Below are 22149 nucleotides of genomic sequence, written 5' to 3'. Positions count from 1 at the left end.
GCTAGTTCTAAGTTGTGGCATGTTGTTTTGGAAGATGCCGAGGACCAGAGCTTCTGCTTTCAGTGGTAGAGGGCAAGCAGTCCCTGAGGCATTTGTTGAGACCCCGACTAGGGGTAGAGGTAGGGTCTGAGTTAGAGGTCGTGCTCATAGAGTAGCACCAGTGCCCGTGGAGCGGCACCAGACAAAGGTAGAGCTAGAGAGGCTTCTCCTAAGCAACATGTTGAGGTTGCTGAGGACCAATAAACGAATTCCAAACATCTTCATTTCTCTAGAGGAAAATAACCTAATATTCCCAGTCATTAGTTCTTGTTTTCCATTTGCATTAGATGCATCCCATAAGTTAGCAAGAGTTACCAGGAAAAAATGTATAGTAGGCTCAGTATGACATGTTTAATGGTTGGATAAGGCACATTTTTGGGTCATCGACGACATCCCAACATCACGTAAGGGAATCAAGTGAGCTGTGATGTCAATTAATTTGCCAGAGTAACATACATCAAATCTCAAGAAGTTATCCAGTACATACAAAGTATTCTGTAGCAAATTGACTGATACACTTGTATCCATTCCCTGATAGTGGAACCAGCTTGGGATATTCTTCCCCCGACACATAAATATTCTTAGTGACAAGGAATCTGAAAGAGACACGTCATGTTGGATTCATGAGATATTCTGAAACAACGAATTACAAATTGAATCAATGCTCCAATCTGCATATGTTGTTTCTAATTCTTGTGGAAATTTTAGCAGTTGTGTAAGCCTCTTGCAATCTGATTAGGGCAACGTTTGACGAACACTAAGTTGGGTTATGCTTAGAGGCAAATGTTCAAAATTATTTTCATTGAGATACAATTCTTTCAAAGAGTGTAAGCATCCAATGTCTTCCAGAAGTTGTATATCTACTAAATTGCATTCACGGAAACCCAAAATTTCCAATGAGCGTAACCCTTCATTCACGCGAGGGAACACAAAGAACACTTTTTCTTCTACATCAACTATTTATTTTGATGTAGGTAGTCCAAAAAAAAGATTTTAAGCTAGTTCAGGCGGACGATGGAGATGGAGGACGTGAAATTAGAGTCCTTGAGGCGCCAAGCTCCTCCTAGTTTTCTAAATCACCTATCTCTTCTGGCAAGCGTTCAAGTTTCGAGTTGTACACCAGTTGTAGCTTCACCAAATCTTTCAACTTACAAATGCTACTTGGAAGAGGTACAAGGTTTTTCATAGAACTCAAATTTAGCTTGGTAATATGAGTTTGGTACATAATAAACGATGGTTATTCGATTATCCCGGAGTATCCCATGTGAATATCTAACTTTGGCTTCATTCTTCCAATGATCTCTGGAAATTACTCTAAACTAGAGGAATCTTGTAGATCTAGAGATTCCACATTAACACATGGAAACCTTATGAGGCTTATACATCCATGCAAATTTAACTGAATGAGTTTTCTGCAGTACTCCAGGAACTAGTGAACCTCTTCAAGACCCATACATTTTATCAGATTCAAATACTCCAAATTTGGTATTTCTGTGAAATCTTGTGTTCATATAAGGTTATCGGAAAAGCTAAGATCTAGCTTCCGTAGAGATGCCAAATGTTGTTATATATTCTAACATAGAAAGAATGATATCGGAAAGCAAGAGTAGTACATTAGACCAAAAATGAGTATTAACATTTGGATTATAAGAATCAACACAATTTTTCGTGAGAAATTAGAAATTATTTTATGTTCCTTCTTATATATGTTTAGAAATTAAATACAAGTATAATTTTAAGTAAAAAGTACAATATTTGATATGTGAGTCATGACTCACACAATATTAACTCTTTTTGTTTATGGGGGAGGTCCATCTCGTTTGGTTGCTATTGGGGCCTTCAAGCGTCGGCTTGGTGTTGCACTACTACCTTGGCTTGGCACACCCTAAAACAACTTAAACTTGAAAAATTTATCCCAAGATAATTGTCACTTTAGATTCAAGATTGCAGTTGACAGTTTTTTTTTTCAAACTATATCCTTAACATTAAATAATAGCTTTATTTTAATACTACTCAATTCTCAAAAAGATATATAATAAATAGGGGTATCTTAATAAACTATATCTTATTTTTATTATTTTTCCTTAGTGGAGAGCTAAAGCACTAGTTGAAATGGGAAAGGGAGTATCACTAACCCCCTGGACAAAAATGCCCTTTGAATCCCTGTCTATGTATCTATTTCTGAGTGGTTGTGAAGAGATGAGTAAGAAAATAATTAAAATACACTAATGTCGATAAAATTAAAATTGTATCAATGGTCACTAGAATAGCTAATATGTTTGACTAAAATGGAAGATTAACTATTGTAACTTTATTTCAGTCCATAAATGATGCAACAAACCAAACGAGAGATTAAGATGAACAAGTCTTTTGTGTTCAGAAGTTTTTGACAATGATTACCAAGGATATCTATCACAATCAAAATTTCTGATTTGTAATATTTTAAGACTTTTCATATTTTTCATGGATTTTTTTCTAAAATGTATTTTGAACTCATCGTAACCAGATTGCTTCCATTGCCTTGGTTCCCTAGTAAAAGGATCATTAGTCTACGAAGCAAAATTAATTTCTGATTTCTGTAAAAAAATAAATAAATTCCCTTGCAAGTAGGACAACTTTCTTTCTCCTTGCAATGTCAAATTTTGGCATGTTTTATATTATTTATCGTTGCACTTGAAGTTCTTGAAGAGCTAGCACCAGTAAAAATATTTAAGGTCCAATATTAGTTAGGCCTCTCTTAAAAAATATGCCGCTCAAGAGAACACTTTGTGCAATTAATTCTATAATTATATTTTCTAATAATACATTTTTCAAGAAGTTCTTTAGAGTCAAGTCTAAATGTTTTTAATATGTTGAAGTACAAAATTGTAATTGAAACGGTACTAAAAATTTCATCATTTAAATAAAATATAATCAATGATCAAGTGAATTCGGAACAAAGAATTTGTAATGTATGTTTTGTCCTCTCTATTTGTATTTTTTCATTTCAGGATATTTATCATTAAAAGGTTACTCAGGATAAATAGCTAGATAATATTAACTTAAACTTTTACTAATTAAGTTATTATGTACAAAATATCGTACAAATTTCAAATTAATCAAAAGAATGAAAGTTGGATTAAACATTTTGTAACACCCCAGAAAATTTTCGAGCTAAGACTCAAACCATCCTTCGTCGTGATCAGGATTTTTTCCAAGGAATTTAAAATTTCTTAAGTGTTAAGGTCAGTAGATGTAGCACCTTGAGTTCCAAAAAAGAACTAAATTGGAAATAGCAAAATCTGAAATTTTGCAAGTTATTCTTAATTTATGAGTTTTGGGTCAAATTCAAATGATCATAACTCTAAGTACAGGATGATTTAGGTGGTCTACAAGATAGCTAATAAAAGGTCTTTTAATTATCTTTCCAACGACACCGATTTTGCTAAGTTTCGAGTTCGGATGCGTGAGATATGCTCTTTTGAAGTTGAGTTGTCCAGTTAAGGAAAGTTAACACGAAAGTAGTGAGGGATATTTTGGTCTTTTCCTTACCAAAACAGATTTAATTCATTTTTAGTAAGGTTTTAAGGGTCTAATCCTATTAGGTTCAGTTTTATACTTCTAATATACGCCTAGGGTTTTAGTTGAGAGTTCAAGAAGTGAAAAGAAGAGAAAAAAAGAGAAAAGAGGAGAGGATCAAAGCGTTCGTCGAGGTTCTTAGGTTTTGTTACGGATTTTCGTCATGGGTTTGATCACTAAGAGGTATGTAAGCTTTCATATTGTTGGGTTTGTTCACCCACACGCTAATCATGTTATTTTCAGCGCAATTTCATTCTTGAAGTTGAAAGATTAGAGTTCTTGATGAGTTCTTGAGAAGTGTTCTTGAAGTTCATCCTAAATCTTGTTGTGTTAGGGTTTTAATGATTTCTTGAGATGAAAGTGAGTGTTTTGAGGCCTGTATTGAGTAGATTAGAGTGTACTTATGTTAAGTAATTGGATCCAAGTGATTAGGGAAGAAACTGTTCGATTCTAGGCGAGTTTGGGTGAGAAAATGAGAAAGGAATTATTCGTCTGGTTTTCTGGGTTGGGGCCTGGTGTGTCGTGCCAGCCAGTGCGCCCCAAATTATTCTCTGAAGTTTAGGGCTGGTACCCCGCGCCACTCACTGCGCCAGGGTCTCTTGTCCCGTCCAGTTTGCAATCGATTGCTCCGTTTGAGTTCTTTTGAAGTGTACCTTCACTCCATTTCGATTCTAACTACTCTAAACTACTTCTAAACACCTAGAAACCATTTTAACATGATTATAACCTTGAATTCATAATTCAAATTCAAGGTAGAGTTAAGAGTTAAGTTTTGAGAATTCTTTCGGACATTCTAAAAAAATCCCTTTGAGTCCTTTTGTGGAGTCTTCTACAACTTCTACTAACTTGTTTCAAGAACTCCAGCAAATGAGTATGAGAATGAGGAGAATATACTCATGAGTCTACTTTGTCATCAAGATATCCTTCATATCATGAACCATAACTCTTGCATTCATAATTCACATTCAAGAGAGTGTTAAGAGTAGAATTCAAGAAAGCTTTTGAGTTCAATTGTGAATCCTTTGAGATCAACTATCAATTTGAACTAAGTTTTGAGCAAGTAAGTATGAGAATGAGAAGATTCATATACATGAGTTTCATAATGTTCTTTTGACCCTCGAGTTAAGTCATCATGGCCATAAATTATGCATGAACTCCATAAATTGATCATCATTGAGAGAAGGAGTATCTTCAATTTATAAGTCTTGAGTATCGAGTTCCTAACCTTTTCGAGTTTATATTCCTAATCATGGGACTATTAGATGTTACCCTAAAGTACTTAAGTTGAGTAGTCATGCCCATAATTCTGCATGAACCATATGAGTCGAGAAATCTTTAGATGAGGAGTATCATTGAGTCCTTGAGTTGAGTTGTTCATGCCCATAATTCCACATGAACCTTATGAGTGGAGCATTCTTTAAATGAGTATTATAATTGAAGTTGTTGAGTTTTGAGTATCGAGTTCTTTGTATGGTTATTGAAAACCTTGAATTGAGTCGTTCACGCCCATCATTTGGCATGAACCTTATTTTGAGAAGTCTTTTTACAACTTTTTATAAATTAGTTTTAAGACTTGAGCACTTGAGTTGAGAAAGAGTAGAGTCGGGTTCATTTTCCTTAAAATGATATATGGTAACTAAGTATTTCCAAGAGTAAATGTTTTCACATTTAAAAGAGAAGGAAACTGAGATTTCCAAAAGAGTTTGAGTAGTTTGAGTAACATCTCTTTTTAGAGAAAGATTTTAAGTAATAATCTCAAACAACAGAAAGAGTTATGTTTTTAAACATATGAGCTGAGTATACTTTTGGGAGTAGTATTGAGCACCGATATGGGGACGAGTTCAGATAACTCAAGTCTCCATAAACCATATAGCCAACGTGGGTAGAAAGGGTCATACTTTTAGATGATTCCTTAATGTTTTTTAGCATAGACTAGTGGATCAACTTAGTTGAGGCGTGCTATATCCCGACAAGTTATAGGATCGTTCTGGCAGTGTGGGCAAGAATATGTATCATCACATAGATCATAGTGATGTTATTGGTTAGAGAAACTCCCATAGAGTTATATTGTATTTTATAATATATAAATTGAGTTGTTATTGTATTCTTCATTACGCTGAGTTGTTTTATACTATTTTAAAATGTTTCCATATATTGCATGTGTATTGTTGCTTTATATTGAGTTGAGTATCCATAGTTGACTACCCAGAGTCAAGTATCTTATTATTGAGTTGAACTTTATTCCACTGAGTTGAATATCTTATCATTGAGTTGAACTATGTTTCTTATTCTTGAGTTAAGTTTAGCATGAGTGAGTTGATAGGAGGTAAGTATGTTTTCTATGATCAAGTTTAAGCTTATGTTATGCTTTAGAATTCCCCTTACATGCTCGTACATTCCATGTTCTGAGCCAATTGGCCTGCATCGTTTGATGATGCAGATACATGTATTTAGGATCACCAACAGGAGCTTCGTTGGTACCATATGGAGTTCGAGTTAGCTATGTTGAGCCTTCTTTCTTTCGGAGGATTTCATTTACTTTTCAATTTTGTCAAGATGTCGTGGGTCCTTTCGCGACTTCCATCTTTGTCATTTAGAGGCTTCATAGATAGATAGTAGAGTTTCAAACGTCTGTTCATTTATTTTGTTAAATGTTTTAAAGTCTTAAGTTTCCTATTTTGTAGCGAGTTGAATATATTAGTTTTATTCAGAGTTTTTCATTTGAGTTGAAGATTTGTATTTGAGTTTCATAAATTTTTATTCAGTTTTTAAGCGTTGTATGCTTGAGTTAGTCTTCCGCTTGTAGTCAGCCAGGATGAGGGTTTGCATGGTTCTCGAGTGGCGACCACGTCCATGGTGTAGGCTCAGGTTGTGACACATTTTAAGCGTCTACTAGACTAATTTATAACTTAACAGCATAAGATAAACAAATTTTGGTATATGAAAACCATAAATTGAATATTATTGCATTGTTTAGACTATTTACTCTATTGTTGACCATCACTTCTTCGAAATCTTTAGCATCCCATAGTCTTATATATTCACCCGGATCATCATTTTGTATTTCTACTATATATTTATTCATATCTTATATTAAGTCATGCATTTGAATTGTACCGCCAAAGATGAACACAAGAGATTTGTCAATTACAACGCTCAATGTGATACTTAATCAAGAATATCAACTCTCACGAATTTGCATGATGTATTCTTTTGTTTCCCCTCGTAAGAAGCATGATAAATATAGAAATACATCTCATTGTGTGGTCTCATGCCCATCATATCTAATTTTGAGATTTTCAACGAATTCTGATTTAGAGTTTATTTTCATTTTCTCTATAGCATTTTTCCACACAGTTATGTCTCTATTATCTAAGAAAGAACCCCAGACTTTTAGGGCTAAAGGAATTCCATTCGCATGACCAACCACCTCCAACATTAGCTTCTCAAATGACTTATCTGCAACTTCTTCCTTGAAAGCACATGTAGATTGAACAATTGAATAGCTTGATGACCAGCTAGTAAAGTCACTTTATATACTATTTCATTCTTCCCTATCAAATGTTTTTCACTTGTTGTTGCAATAATTCTACTGTCCTTGCCGAAGCAATCAAGATCCCCTGCTAGGTTATCCAAATGGTCTTTGTGATTTATATCATCAAGCACAACTAAGACCTTCTTAAAACGAAGTCTACGAGCCATCAAGTGCTTCCCGTCCTCTTTATTATTCATGTATTCTTAATTTTTCCTTAGCAGTTTAGAGAGAAGGATATTTTGCAGAGAGTGCATTTCTTTATTTTCTTCAGTATCCGCAAGGAAACAAGCACTATCAACATCATCCTTATACTTTAATTCGTGTTTGGCAAAGGCTTTGACAAGCTTTCCTTTTGGTTCTGAACTTCTGATGGATCCAATTAATAGAAGACCGGTATGACTGTTTGTCCATATTGAGTCTTGCAATCCATATTCTTTACTTTTTCATCCAAGCACCACCTTGACATAGCATAAGTCTTTGAGAAAACAATGAGGGTAACTTCAGACTCTTCAATAGCTTTCAACAATTCATTTGAGGTAGATGCACCATGCGCTAGCTTTTAATAATCTTGAAAGATGAATATTCTACTATTTTTCCGACCTTCATACAAGAAGAGGAAAAAGAGGAAGAAGAGGAGGAGGAGGAGGAGGAGGAGAAGGAGGAGGAGGAGGAGGGGGAGGAGGAGGAGGAGGAGGAAGAACAGGAAGAAGAGGAAGAGGAAGAAGAAGAAGTAGAAGAAGAAGAAGAAGAAGAGGAAGAAGAGAAAGAAGAAGAGGAAGAAGAGGAAGAAGTGGAAGAATAGGAAGACGAAGAAGAGGAAGAAGAGGAAGAGGAGGAAGAAGATAAGAAGAAGAAGAAGAAGTAGTAGTATTGAGTCTTTGCATTTCCTTATTTCTTTTTAATAAAATTTTTATAACTTCAATGAAATAATTTTAATTATTTTACATAAGAATATATTGAAAATTAATTATGCAATCACTATAATGAGTCAATAGTTGAAAAATTAATGTTAGCAAATATTACTTAAACAAGTATTGACACATAAAAATTCAAAATATTATTATTTTAGAATCTTGTAAGTTGTAAGTTGTACCGTTTATGGGAAAATGGTTTGAAAAATACTTCAACTTTGGCCGAAATCGCTGTTATGATACCAAACTTTATGGAGGACCTTTTACCCCCCTGCACTATTTAATAATGTATTTTAGAAGTATATATGTGCCTGCGTGGACACGTTACTATTTATAATTATGCAATATTTATAATGTCCACGTGCCACATATATACTTTTAAAATACACTATTAAAATACACTATTAAATAGTACGGGGGGTAAAAGGTGATTTCCAAAGTATGGTATCGTTACAACAATTTCGGTCAAATTTCAGATATATTTCAGACCTTTTTCCCTTTTATATATTGTAACTTTTATATCTTGTATATACTATTATTATAGATAGTATATTGAGTGTATATTTGGTATCCATTATAAGTGTGTATATATAGTATAATATAAATATTCTAAAATGATATATAGTATATTGTGTGTATATTTAGTGTACATTGTAAGTATATATATGTTATTATAATATTAATAAATAGTATATTCTGGGTGTATTTGGTATACAGTTTAGGTACACACATATATATAGAAGTATTCTATCATTATAAACAATTATAATTATTTCAAAATTAAATAGTTAACAATACACTATATTGACAATTGAATAAAACTTTCAAATTAATAAACATTGATAAGAAAAATTATATAATGACTCGGTCCTTTAAGCCCACTGGAACCTGGTACAGTTGGCCCAAGAATTGGGCTAGCGGGTTGTGGATTGAGCCATACAGAATTTTTGCATTGTTGAGCCCGAATGGTACCGGCCCAGTTATAGCTGATCCAACCCTGCTCGGGACCGAAGATCAATGTAATTTTTAATGGGCCGGTCTGACCTGATGCGACCCCCTTAACATGCTTAATATTAACATATGATAAACTTCTCATTATTTGTAATCTTTTTCTCTTTTAGGGTTAAGAGGTTGCGCCTCAATTATGCTATCGTCCTAAACCTTAACAATAAAAAAGAACATGGAAAGGGGCTTCTTCAAGGTTTTCATCCATGAAATCAGTGCAAAGCGACTGGTACGTGTACTCCCCCCTCTCATGTTCTTTGATGGAACTTTTTTTCTTGAATTTTTTTTTGGAGATGCGAGTAGGGGATATACATAGGGGAGGGGAAGGCTTTGTTGAGATTTAGATATGTAAAACTTGGATACCTCGTGTTATTTTGTATTTTTTAATTGTACTTTCCCTTGCATCTTCTTTTTCTGTTCTTATATTCATGTATTTAATCTACGATTGTTGTTGACTCTTTTTCTTAAAATATTTTCAATTAATAGTTTTTGAATTTATGTGCTTTTAATTAGGGGAGGGAAAGTACAAGGTGGATAGATGTTTTTTTGTGATGCAAATAAATTTTATACGATTTCTTATAGATGTTAAATCCCTACTTTTTATTAGTATTATGTTTAATTTAGTCAATCAATGTTAGAAATTGCATATTTCATTTCAAACTAACAATATTATTAGTGTTGAAGGATGTAATTTTATGGTAAAACTATGAAAATACCTTACATTTCATTTATAGTTTCTAAAATAGTAACATTCTTGAATTCTAACATCAAAAGTCTCAAACTTTGAGTTTGAAATATTTTTTAATCTGCAGCTTGTTTTGTTTTTATGATATGATCAATGTGATTTAAAGATTAATGTTCTTTTACATTTATTTTTTCAAAAGTCAATCTTTTTTTCTTCGCAGAAACTTCCCACAGGTTATACCGATTACAAAAATGAAATATTACCAAGAAACATTTCCTTAGGGATCGGTTTGGAAATATGTGGCCTATAGGGGTAACCAAATCAGGAAAAGATATTTATTTTGAATATGGATGGGAAAAATTCATGAAGGACAACATCTTAGAGCTTGGAGACTTCTTTATTTTTGACAATGATAGAACTAGAATTTTTGACTTCAAACTACTTGGAAGAAATGGATGTGTAAAGAAAGGAGATGGGGGTTTAAAACATGTTGTGAAAGAGGAGGAAGTAGAGAAAATAAACGTTGAACATCAAAAGAGTGTGGAGCCAAAAGTGAATACTAGGGCTAGAGATAGCAAGAATATATCTTCTTCTGATGTTAGGGATGGGAATAACATGATAGGAGAAAAAGATGATGAAGAAAAGGAATGTGAAAAGACATAAGAGGTTCCAGAAGAAGAAGAAGAAGAAGGAGGAGGAGGAGGAGGAGGAGGAGGAGGAGGAGGAGGAGAAGGAGAAGGAGAAGGAGAAGGAGGGCGCATAGTGTGCCAACTTGAGTTAAATTTTGTTTTTTTGAAGTTTGGCACTTGTGGCAGCACATTAATTAGTTTAATTTCATAAATAGTTGATTGACAAGTCTTTGTGGGTATGATATCTGGAATAGAAATTCAATAATATTTGTACGACTGCTTACACTTGCGTGGTCATTTTGACTTAGCAAGTTTGCATCTTCTTCATTGTTTAATCTTAGAACACTCTTTGTTCTAATAGATTTGGAAATGAAATATATTGTTCTTTAAATATTAGGGTAACCTTTTCCTTATAGGTTTGAGACTACTTGGGATCTATAGATAAGGGATGTAGTTGAAGATTCTAAAGGATTTTACACTTCTTCTATTTTTCATAGTGAAAAACTCTATCAACATTTGCTTGGAGGATTAGTCTAGCCTAACCTCGTTAATTCATTGTGTTATTTTTCTTTTCTATTTAGTTGCTTGTGATTGTGTGCTAGTTAATAATCCACGATATTTTCGCAACATATTTTATCTTGTCTTTTTCATTTCTAGTATGAATAGCTAAACCCATTAGTTGAGGTTATAAACTCTTATGATATTTATAATATGAATGGGTATTAGTGTATCTTGCTTATTTACTGCTTCAACCCATTTTAAAAAAATGAGTTAAATTTGGGGTTGGCATGCTTCTATTTTTTCTAATAATTTGTCATGTGTTGCTTACTTGATTTTAAGTTTAAAGTGAACTATTTTATTTGGATTAATTGGGAGTAGTTCACTATAACATTTGGTTACTTATTTTGGCAAATAGGGTCATGGTAATCAGTTTGTTTATTGTTAATAATGCATTAGACTTTTGAGTTTATTGAATGCATACGCCAACAATAAAAATTTTGGCTCAAGAAAGAAATCTAAGGGATTAATTACTTAATAAAGTTATTAAAGGTAAGATGATTTTTTTTAATTGAATGTCTGTTGCAATCAATAGAAGGAATGAGAGAAAAGGGACAAAATTAGTTGTCCCAACATAGTAGAATAAATTCTTCAATAAGTCTTACGTTGTAAAGAGGGAACATATAATATATCGCCTTGCATGAGGTCGCAACTTCGCATATCAAATAAGGAAATCTAAATAAAATGACAAGGTAACATATACGCGTATTGACCTACACACTTTTAATAACATAATATCTTTTAGTCTAACCAAGACGAATATGCTAAAATTTAGGATGTGATACCCAAGGCGAGGTCACGTTCATGTGTTCTAACCGATGTATATCGAAGCCATGGTTGTAACTTCGCATCTTAGTTAAGACTAATAAAATTGAACAGTTTAAGTAAATCATAGGCATAATTAACGATTTGATTTGTCCAACACTAATATATGTCAACTATAAGTTGATAAAAGCGATTGTGTTAGAACTACGTGATTCAGGAGTGCCTCATACCTTTTAATGGATCAGTAGAATTCCTTACCTGGTCCATTGTTTTCATTGACCAATGCAAAGAGTCATTTTCTTTTGATTAGAGATTCAAAAATACGACTTGGGACACCATAACTCAATTCCAAGTGATGACTCTATTTCGGTAAATAAAATAATATCTTCTCAATAATGTTATTTTAATTGAACAAACCTGACAAAAAGGGGTGTGACAATGCTATCCGACAAAATTCATACATCTAGGTGAACACAAGTAAGTTGAAAGTTTTGATCAATGATGCAAAATCTTTAAAATGATTATCATTGTGACTTAAACTTGGATATGGAGATAACAATTCTTTGATGCAAGATTCTTGGGATGTTATTAGAGAGCCTTGCCTACTTGATAATATCCTATAATCAGATTCAACAAAATATATTTAATTAAACCGAGACAAAAGTTAAGAGAACTTTTATCTCGCTCCACATAAGTTATTTAGTAATTAACTTATGCAACATAAGTTGTATAGTATATTTAAGACATAGTTCGCTAGACATAAGTTCAGAAAATATTTTTCTCACTCAACATAAGCTTCAGTAGGAATTAACTTATGCAGTACAACATAACTTATTATACCTTTTAGGGGATAACTTGTTTTAGAAATTGAACTGTTGCCTCACTTAACATGAGTTCTGCAGGAATTCGATTTTACAATACGAGATAACTTGTTATGCCTTTTGCGACATAATTTATGCCTTCTGAAATTGAAATAGGACCTCCATACAAGTTCCTAAAGCCCGGGTCATGATTTGATGGGTTAATTTGGCCACCCTTAAATGGTCTCATAAAGCTCCTTCAAACGGCTTGGTGGTTAAAAACCTCAATTCTCATAGAGCTATGTACTCTGTTATTATCTAAAATTTAGAAATCTATTGAGGGCTTTTTTTCCTCATTTGTTATTTATTACTAAGCTTATTTATTTCAAATGTTTCATTTTCTTTACATCACATTTTCACTTTGGACATAGAAATTTCAAGTATGATCCATTATTTTCCTAAAATACCTTCTGAAATTATTCCTTTTAATTAATTTATTCAATAAGTTACTACATCGCTTATAACTACACTGTTGGTAGCATTATTTTCTTTTACTAAGTCACCACATTAGTTATAATTGTTCAATTCCAAATGAGGAAAAACTTATCTCACTTACAATTACATTTCTCCATGATTGTTATTGTACATTTGTTGCTTGATAGGAAAAAGTGATAACTATATCATTATTTACTACATAATAAAACTCAGTAGGTCAATTGGTTGACTACCTAAATTTTGAACATCGTATTGGTGACGGTTCAATTCTCCATATCGTAATTATTTCACTCATTTCCCCTCCATCTACCCTTATGTAATAAAAGAACTATTTTTTGTTAAAAACAAAAACTTCACCAAAGGAGAAATGCAAATGATCAATATATGAGAATCCTTAGATTTTTGAAACCTTGTTTTCTTTTATATTTTCTTCTTTAATATAAAGAAGCTTATAGGTTAAAAAGGTTGCACCGTCAATTCCACTATTCTCCAAAAGTTTGACAACCAAAGTATAGTGACCTAGCAGGTCATTTTTGGAATATTTGTAAAATAACCATTTTACCCTCGTGATATTGACCCTGGGTAATTTCTGATTGGATTTTGAATTTGGTTTCAAACTTTGAGTAAAACGTTAGCTATTAAATATTTTGAATTCAAAAGGCTTAAGTTGCTTAAAATGATTTTTGGTGTCTTGTAGAGTTTCAGGTCTCAAAATGGATTTTTGTTAATTCCAATAGTCCTAGAATAAGTAAATTTGTCCACAAGAGTTTTCGGTTTCAGATTCATAGTCTTTTCATGGATTTGGGGTTCAGATGCTTGGATTAAATTTATGACAGTTTCGTTGATTAGGGGGTGATTTTAGGCCTAGAGGAGGTTTTCGTTGAATTTTTAGAGGTCTCAATCTTGTTTTGGCCTTTTTAGGTGTTATGTTTGCTCATTGCGACTTTCATGAGTTTCGAGTTAAGAAAACTATCACTCCCCAAGGTTACCCACAGGACGCGGACATGAGACCTAGGATCAGGAGTAACCCCAACTAACCCTGCTGGCATATCATAAGTATACTAAATAAACTAAAGTAAAGAAATACTGTGCGGAAGCTAAATCATGAGATAAATTGAAATGATGGGGGAATACCCATAAACTATCTGAATATATAAAAGTGAGAGTTTAACAACAACTGAATGGTCAAACTCAAATTCTGAAGCTGAATCTAACTATGTCTGAAATAAGCCTCTAACTGACTAGAGATGCTGAGACATGTCTCAGCTAACTCTAGCAAAACTAAACTTAAAAGACTACAGATGAAAAGGTAACATGTCAATCGTCCTCAAAGAATGAGGACTCACCACAAATGCTGCTGAACTGGAGGTCAAGAACTGATCTATGCGTGATTTGAGAGCTAAGGGCCTGAACCTACATCACGAGAAGATGTAGCGCAGAGTACGCGTCATTACTTGAAAGGTACTGAGCATGCCGGATAGAGTAAAGTTGAAATAAACATATAAGTGAACAAACAATAAAAAAGCTGAAATAAACATATAAGTGAACAAACAATAAAGCAAGGATATAATTGAACATGATAAGGTTACTTAATATACTGAATGTGAACTAAACTGAATTAATGACCAATTTTATAACGTGTTGAAACTTAAAACTGAAATGTACTGATAGTATGGTCAATGCAATAGAGACTGACTGAACTGCAGGAGCTACTAATAATCGACATAAAACCACATGAGCTAAATATGGAGTTCGATATATACGCCCCATCGAGAGGACTCAATATACCCTGCCAAAGGTATAGAGGCATGACTGGCGTGATCACTAAAATGATGCCCACAGAGGGGACTTACAACCTAAGGGGCACGTAGTTCTGGGACTATAAGGGTGACTGACCGTAGTCCAACTCGGTATTAAGATTCTCCCAATTGATTATGCAATTTAACACATTATAACTAAAATACTGTAGTATGGATTGCTCAAAATACTGACATGCAAAATCTGAGAATGCAACATTAATATACTGATAATGACACATTCAAAACTGAGGCATGTATGTCTGAAATATATGAATTTTCTGAAATAGCTGACCTAGTAATTGTAATTCATGAACTAAAGAACTACATAGATAGGGTTCTTAATTTATGAAGGAATCTATACTAAAACATGCTAAAAGCCATGATAAACTGATTTGGAACAATAAGCAACTAATTCATTATAATCTGCTGAAGTTCTAGAAACCCTAGGTCGAGTTAATAATAAGGGAATCAAGAATCTGATTGAATTCTAGGGACCTAATGGGCGAAAAGAACCCATTAGTGAAATTCCACATACTCGGTGACAAAATTCACGGAGAAATATTTTGATTTTGGGGTGGGAACTGAAGAAAACTTGCTGCGTTCTTGGAAGGGTTTAGGTCGCCTCTTTTCTCATATTTTGTGATGATTGTTTTGGTGAAAAGGGTTCTGGATATGTTTGACTAAGTTATCAGACTTATTCTGAGTAAAACGACGTAGTTTAGGTGTAAAACAACGAAGTTTAAGTGCCCAATGCATAAAAAAAGACCTAAATGACCCTAACTTAAAAGTTTCTGAAAACTACCCACGGAGGGACCTATGAGCCGTAGGTCAACGTACGGTCCGTAGGTTGGGTCGTAGGTCAAGTCTGCCCGATAGGGCTTCACTAAAATGAGCATAACCTTTTACTTGAGATGGGATTTTAGCAAACTTGGTGGAGTTGGAAAAATGATTCAATTATCTATCATATAGTAGGGTATGGGCCACCTAATTTCTTTTGTGTTAAGAGTGATGACCATTTGAAGTTGACCCAATCATCAATTTCCCTCTAATTGGCTGTTGACCTTAACTTACATTCAGATCTACGGTCCGTAGGTCCAACCACGGACTGTACTAGTTGATCGTGGGTGGGATCTGAGACTTTAAACATTTGGTGCCCAACGACGGAACCCCACCTACGGCCCATGGTTCTACCTGCGGTTGATGGGTGGTTCCATTGGTACTGGCACCAATTTTCTAAAAACTAGGATTTTTCTTCAGTGTAAGAACTGAGGTGTTACAATATCTCCCTCTTAGGAACATTCATCCTCGAATAAAGTCTAAACAATTTGAGTACGGAGGGAAGGAGTTGCAATCCCTACCACTAAGTACTAGAAACTGATTTCTGACTAAACTGAGTTGCAAAACATGGGAATACGCTGAAAATGCAAGAACACTGAAGGAACATGATACTAAGACTGAATTTACACATGAGTAATCTGAAAGACTAGAGAGGAAACTTATTATCTCGAGCTAAAATGGAATCAGAAGGAAATAGATGAGGATACTAGGCCTCCATGGTTGCTTCTACTTCCCAACCTAGTTTGTCAATTCTCACCACCCTTTCATGGTGATACTTTCAGGAAAACCTAATCGTCTATCTCAAACTCTAAGTCTCTTCTGCATAGGACTTCTGTCTTCAGTCTATTTCTAACGAGCTGAACTTTTTCCATTACATCATGAACTGAATCAGGCCCAATCAAGGTTGCTTAATCTACTCATCCACCTTAGGAATACATAAGTGACCACCTCCCCTTGGGTGAAAACCTCTACTTTCTATTGGTGAACTGAACCTTCAAACTGAAGTAATATAGGATCACTGTCCAATTTTCCCTTATCCTCCGCTACCAACGAAGATTCTGACCCATTCTGAACTGGTACACCTCCATCTGATATGCTCTTAAGGCGAACTCCCAACTGAGCAAGCATGTGAACATCCTTCGCTAGTTCTTTCCTTTCTTCCTCGACATGTGCTACACTACCCATAGATAGTCTACTAAAAGCATCTGTTACTATGTTGGCCTTACCCAGGATGGTAAATGTACACTCATATCGGAGTCCTTGAGAAACTCATGTCATCTCCTCTGGCGAATATTCAATTTTTTCTGGGTGAATACATACTTAAGGCTCTTATGGTCTGTGAACACATCTACGTGAACACCATACAAGTAGTGTCTCCAAATCTTCAGTGCAAACACAACCGCTGCAAACTCGAGGTTATGAGTCGGATAATTCTTCTCATGCACCTTAAGCTGTCTAGAAGCATAAGTTATAACCTTATCTCGCTGAATCAACACACAACCTAGGCCGACTCTGGATGCATCGCAATAGATCACATAGCCTTCTGAACCCTCTAGTAGAGTCAAAACAGGAGTTGTAGTCAACCTAGTTTTCAGTTCTGCAAAGCTTTTCTCACAATCGTCTGACCACTAAAATTTGACCTATTTCTGAGTCAACCTAGTCAATGGAGAGGTTATGGATAAAAATCCTTCTACGAATCTTTTGTAATAACTAGCCAAACTCAAGAAACTTCTAATGTCAGTGGGAGAGGTAGGTCTGGGCCATAATTTCACTGCTTCTATTTTTTGAGAATCCACTCGGATTCCTTCTCTAGACACTACATGCCCATGGAAAGAAACAAATTGCAACCAAAAATTGCATTTGCTAAACTTAGGAAACAACTGGCGATCTTTGAGAGTTTGCAGGACAACCCTCAAATGAGTCACATGTTCTTCCTCTTTCCTAGAGTAAATGAGGATATCATCAATAAAGACGACAACGAACAATTCCAAATACTGCTTGAACACTGTGTTCATCAAGTCCATGAAAGTTACAGGAGCATTGGTTAGTCCAAATGACATAACTACAAATTCATAATGACCATACCGAGTTTTGAAGGCTATTTTTGGGATATTACTATCTCTGACTCTGAGTTGATGATAACCGGATCTTAGGTTTATCTTAGAGAAATGACTAGCACCCTGAACTTGGTCAAACAAGTCATCAATCCTGGGGATAGGGTACTTATTCTTGATTGTGACCTTGTTCAACGACCTATAGTCAATACACATTCTGAGAGAGCCATCTTTCTTTTTCACAAATAACATTGCCGCACCTCATGGGGAAATACTAGGTCTGCCCTTATCTACAAGGTCTTTCAACTGCTCTGTCAATTCCTTAAGATCAGTTGGAGCCATTCTGTAAGGAGGAATGGAGATTGGGTATCTAGAAGGAGATCTATTCTGAAGTCAATTACCTTTTCGGGAGAAACTCCGGGAAGATCTTCTAGAAAAACTTCTGGGAACTCGTTAACCACTGGAACTTACTCAAGAGTTGGGGTTTTGGAGCTTGAATCCTTACCTCGAACTAGATGATAGATATACCCCTTAGAAATTATCTTTCTAGCCTTAAGGTAAGAAATGAATCGACCCATAGGAGCTAAGCTACTACCCTTCCATTCTAGGATTGGTTTGTTTGGAAACTTAAAACGAATGATTCTAGTTCTACAATCGACTGAGGCATAAGAGGAATGTAACCAATCCATTCCTAGAATGACATCAAAGTCTACTATTTCTAACTCTACGAGATCTTCTGAGGTGACTTTCTGAGAGACTGTGATAGGGCAATTTATGTATACCCGTCTAGCTATAACTGGGTCACCGACTGGAGTAGAGACTGAGAAGGGTTCTGAGAGAGTTTCTAGACTAACATTAAAGTTGACTACTATATAAGGAGTCACAAAGGAAAGGGTAGCCCCTAGATCTAACAAAGCATAAACATTGAGATTAAAGACTCGTAACGTATGAGTGACTACATCTGGAGAATCTTCCTGATCCTGGCGAGCCTGAAGAGCATAGAGCCTGTTCTGGCCCTGATTGCTACTTGTACCAGATGAGTTATCTTGCTGAGTCGGGCGACCTGCTGGTGCTGTTGAAGTTGTAGACTGAGCTCTACCATTACTACCTCCTTGCCCCTGTTTAGAAGGACAATCACTCAACCTGTGACCAGACTGACCACACCAAAAACATCCTTCCTACAATGCAAGACACTTGCCCAGATGGTTCTTACCACACATTTGGGCAAGTTGGGTAGGTTCTGGTGCCTGAAACACTCCCTTGAGACTAAGAGCCTAATGTCTACCTTTCTGATCATGTTTGAACTTACAGGATGGAACAATAGCTGATGAAGGGGATGGGTCTGAAGATTTCTGCTGACCCTGCAAGAGATTTCCACTACCCAATTTCTGTTGAGAATACTTATAATTCCCAGTCCTAGCCTTCTTCTTCTCCTTAGCCTATTCCTTAAGCTTATCTCCCTCAACCTGCTGAGCATAAGTCATGAGCCTAGAGATGTTTATGTTTTCCAGCAGCATAGTATTCTTGTACTCTGTTTTCACTAAGTGTGACACTCTATATAAAAACTTATTCATCTGGGCCCTAGAGTCAGCAACCATGTAAGTAGCATACTGGAGAGTTGGGTGAACTTTAGTCCATACTCTTGGACTGTCATGCTACCTTGCCTCAAGTTCATGAATTCTTGAGTTTTTGCCTCCCTTAACTCTTTTGGGAAGACCTGTCCAGAAAGGTCTCACTAAAGCATTCCCAAGTGATAGGAGCTGCATTTGTACCCCTGTTCTCTTTCCATTGAGTATACCAGATATGAGCCACATTCTTAAGTTGGTAAGATGCTAACTCAACCTGATCATTCCCAGTTACCTGCATCACTTCAAAGAACTTCTTGACCTTATCTTTGATGTCTTGGGGATCCTCACCAATCTGTGATCCTAAGAACTCAGGCGACTTCATCCTAATAATAACCCAAACTCAAGATGCAGTTGACCCAACATTAGCATTTGCAGGAACTGGGGCCTGCTAGTTGTTCTGGTTGGTTACAATATGAGCCAACAACTGGATACTATTCTGAAACTCCGTATTCAAAACTTCTTGATCTGGGGCTGGAGGAGCTGTGTTTGTATTCCTGGTGTTAGCTCTACGAGGAGGCATAATCTGAAATGTAGAACGTCGAGTTAGAATGAAGGAATCAAATCATACCTTATGCACGATAAAAGAAACAAGAAAATGATGTTTTCTTAAAACATTTTGTAGCCTCCCTCTCATTAGATGTGGTGCACTTCACACCCATGAAAAGGAATCTAATTAGTATGGCTTTTTAGACATCCTAGGGCTCTTGAACCTAACGCTCTGATACCAAGTTTGTCACTCCCCGAGGCTACACACAGGACGCAGACATGAGACCTAGGATCACGAGTGACCCTAAGCTAACCCTACTGGCATATCATAAGCATACTAAATAAACTGAAGTAAAGAAATATTGTGCGGAAGCTAAATCACGAGATAAATTGAAATGATGGGAATACCCATAAACTATCTGAATATATAAAACTGAGAGTTTAACAACAACTGAAAGGTCAAACTCAAATGCTAAAGTTGAATCTAATTATATCTGAAATAATCCTCTAACTGACTAGAGATGCTGAGACATGTTCCCAGTTAACTGTAGAAAAACTAAAACTAAAAGACTACAGATGGAAAGGTAATATGTCAATCGTCCTCGAAGAATGAGGACACACCACTGATGCTGCTGAACTGGAGATCAAGGACCGATTTATGCGTGATCTGAGAGCTGAGGGCCTTAACCTACATCACAAGAAGATGTAGCGCAGAGTATGCGTCAGTACTTGAAAGGTACTGAGCATACATGATAGAGTAAAGCTGAAATAAACATATAACTGAACAAACAATAAATCAAAGATATAATCTGAACATGATAAGGTTACTGAATATACTGAATGCGGATTAAACTGAATGCAATGTCTAATTTTATAACATGTTGAGACATATGGTCAATGCAATAGAGTCTGGCTGAACTGTGGGAGCAACTAATAACCGACATAAAACCACATGAGCTAAATGTGAAGTCTGATGGATACGCCTCATCGAGAGGACTCAATATACCTTGCCAAAGGTTTAGAGGCATGACTGGCGTGATCACTAAAATGATGCCCACAAAGGGTACTTACAACCTACATGCCACGTAGTTCTGGGACTATGAGGGTGATTGACCCTAGTCCAACTTGGTATTAAGCTTTTCCCAATTGATTATGCAATTTAACACATTATAACTCAAATAATGTAGTGTGGATAGCTCAAAATACTGACATGCAAAATCTGAGAATGCAACATTAATTTACTGATAATGACACATATGAAACTGAGGCATGTATGTCTGAAATATCTGAAATAGCTGACCTAGCAAGTGTTATTCATCAACTAAAGAACTACATACCTAGGGTTCTAAATTTATGAAGGAATCTATACTAAAATATACTAAAAGCCATGATAAACTGATTTGGAACATTAAGTAACTAATTCATAATAATCTACTGAAGTTCTAGAAACCCTAGATCTAGTTAATAATAAGGGAATCAAGAATCTGACTGTATTCTAGGGACCTAATGGGAGAAAGGAACCCACTAGTGAAATCTCACATACCTGGTGACGAATTTCACAGAGAAATATTTTGGTTTCGGGGCTGGAACTGAAGAAAACTTGCTGCGTTCTTGGAAGGGTTTGGGTCAACTTTTTTCTCCTCTTTTGTTCTAGGTTTGATGATTTTTGGTGAAAAAAGGTTCTGGATATGTCTGACTAAGTTATTAGACTTATTCTTAGTAAAACGACGTAGTTTAGGTGTAAAATGACGAAGTTTAAGTGCCCAATGCATAGGAAAAAGACCTAAATGACCCTAACTTAAAAGCTGTCGAAAGCCACCCTCGGAGGGACCCTACGGTCTGTAGGTTGGGTCGTAGGTCAAGTCTGCCCGACAGGACTTCACTTAAACGAGCATAACTTTTTACTTGGAGAGGGAATTTTAGCAAACTCGGTGGCGTTGAAAAGAAGATTCAATTATCTATCATATAGTAGGTCATGGGCTACCTAATTCCTTTTGTGCTAAGAGTGATGACCATTTGAAGTTGACCCAATAGGCAATTTCCCTCTAATTGGCTGCTGATCTTCACCTGCGGTTCGTAGATCCAACCATGGACCGTACTAGTTGATCGTGGGTGGGATCAAAGACTTTAAAATTTGCTGCCCAATGACAGAACCCCACCTACGGTCCGTGGGTGGTTCCGTTAGTACTGGCACTAGTTTTCTGAAAACTATGATTTTTCTTCATTTTGAAATCTGAGGTGTTACAAATACCTCGGATTCATGTTTTGATTGTTCCATTGAGTCTGATATGTCAAGTTTATAGAAGTTGTATATGTCTTATGTGTGTAATAGGTTCTGAAATGAATCTTGAGGGTCCATTCAAAG

The 22149-nt window shown here is 35.5% G+C and overlaps 1 protein-coding gene and 1 pseudogene across 2 annotated transcripts in view; both read left to right on the top strand.

Moving 5' to 3' along the window:
- The window catches only part of LOC125867885 (acetyl-CoA acetyltransferase, cytosolic 1), a 934067-nt gene that overhangs the window by 510940 nt on the left and 400978 nt on the right, over positions 1 to 22149 (top strand). The window lies entirely within an intron of this gene.
- On the top strand, positions 10031 to 10460 carry LOC125867893 (uncharacterized; annotated as a pseudogene).

The sequence above is a fragment of the Solanum stenotomum genome, chromosome 6 (genome assembly GCF_019186545.1).
Source record: "Solanum stenotomum isolate F172 chromosome 6, ASM1918654v1, whole genome shotgun sequence".
Taxonomy (NCBI): domain Eukaryota; kingdom Viridiplantae; phylum Streptophyta; class Magnoliopsida; order Solanales; family Solanaceae; genus Solanum; species Solanum stenotomum.
This window is presented reverse-complemented; position numbering and strand designations above follow the sequence as displayed.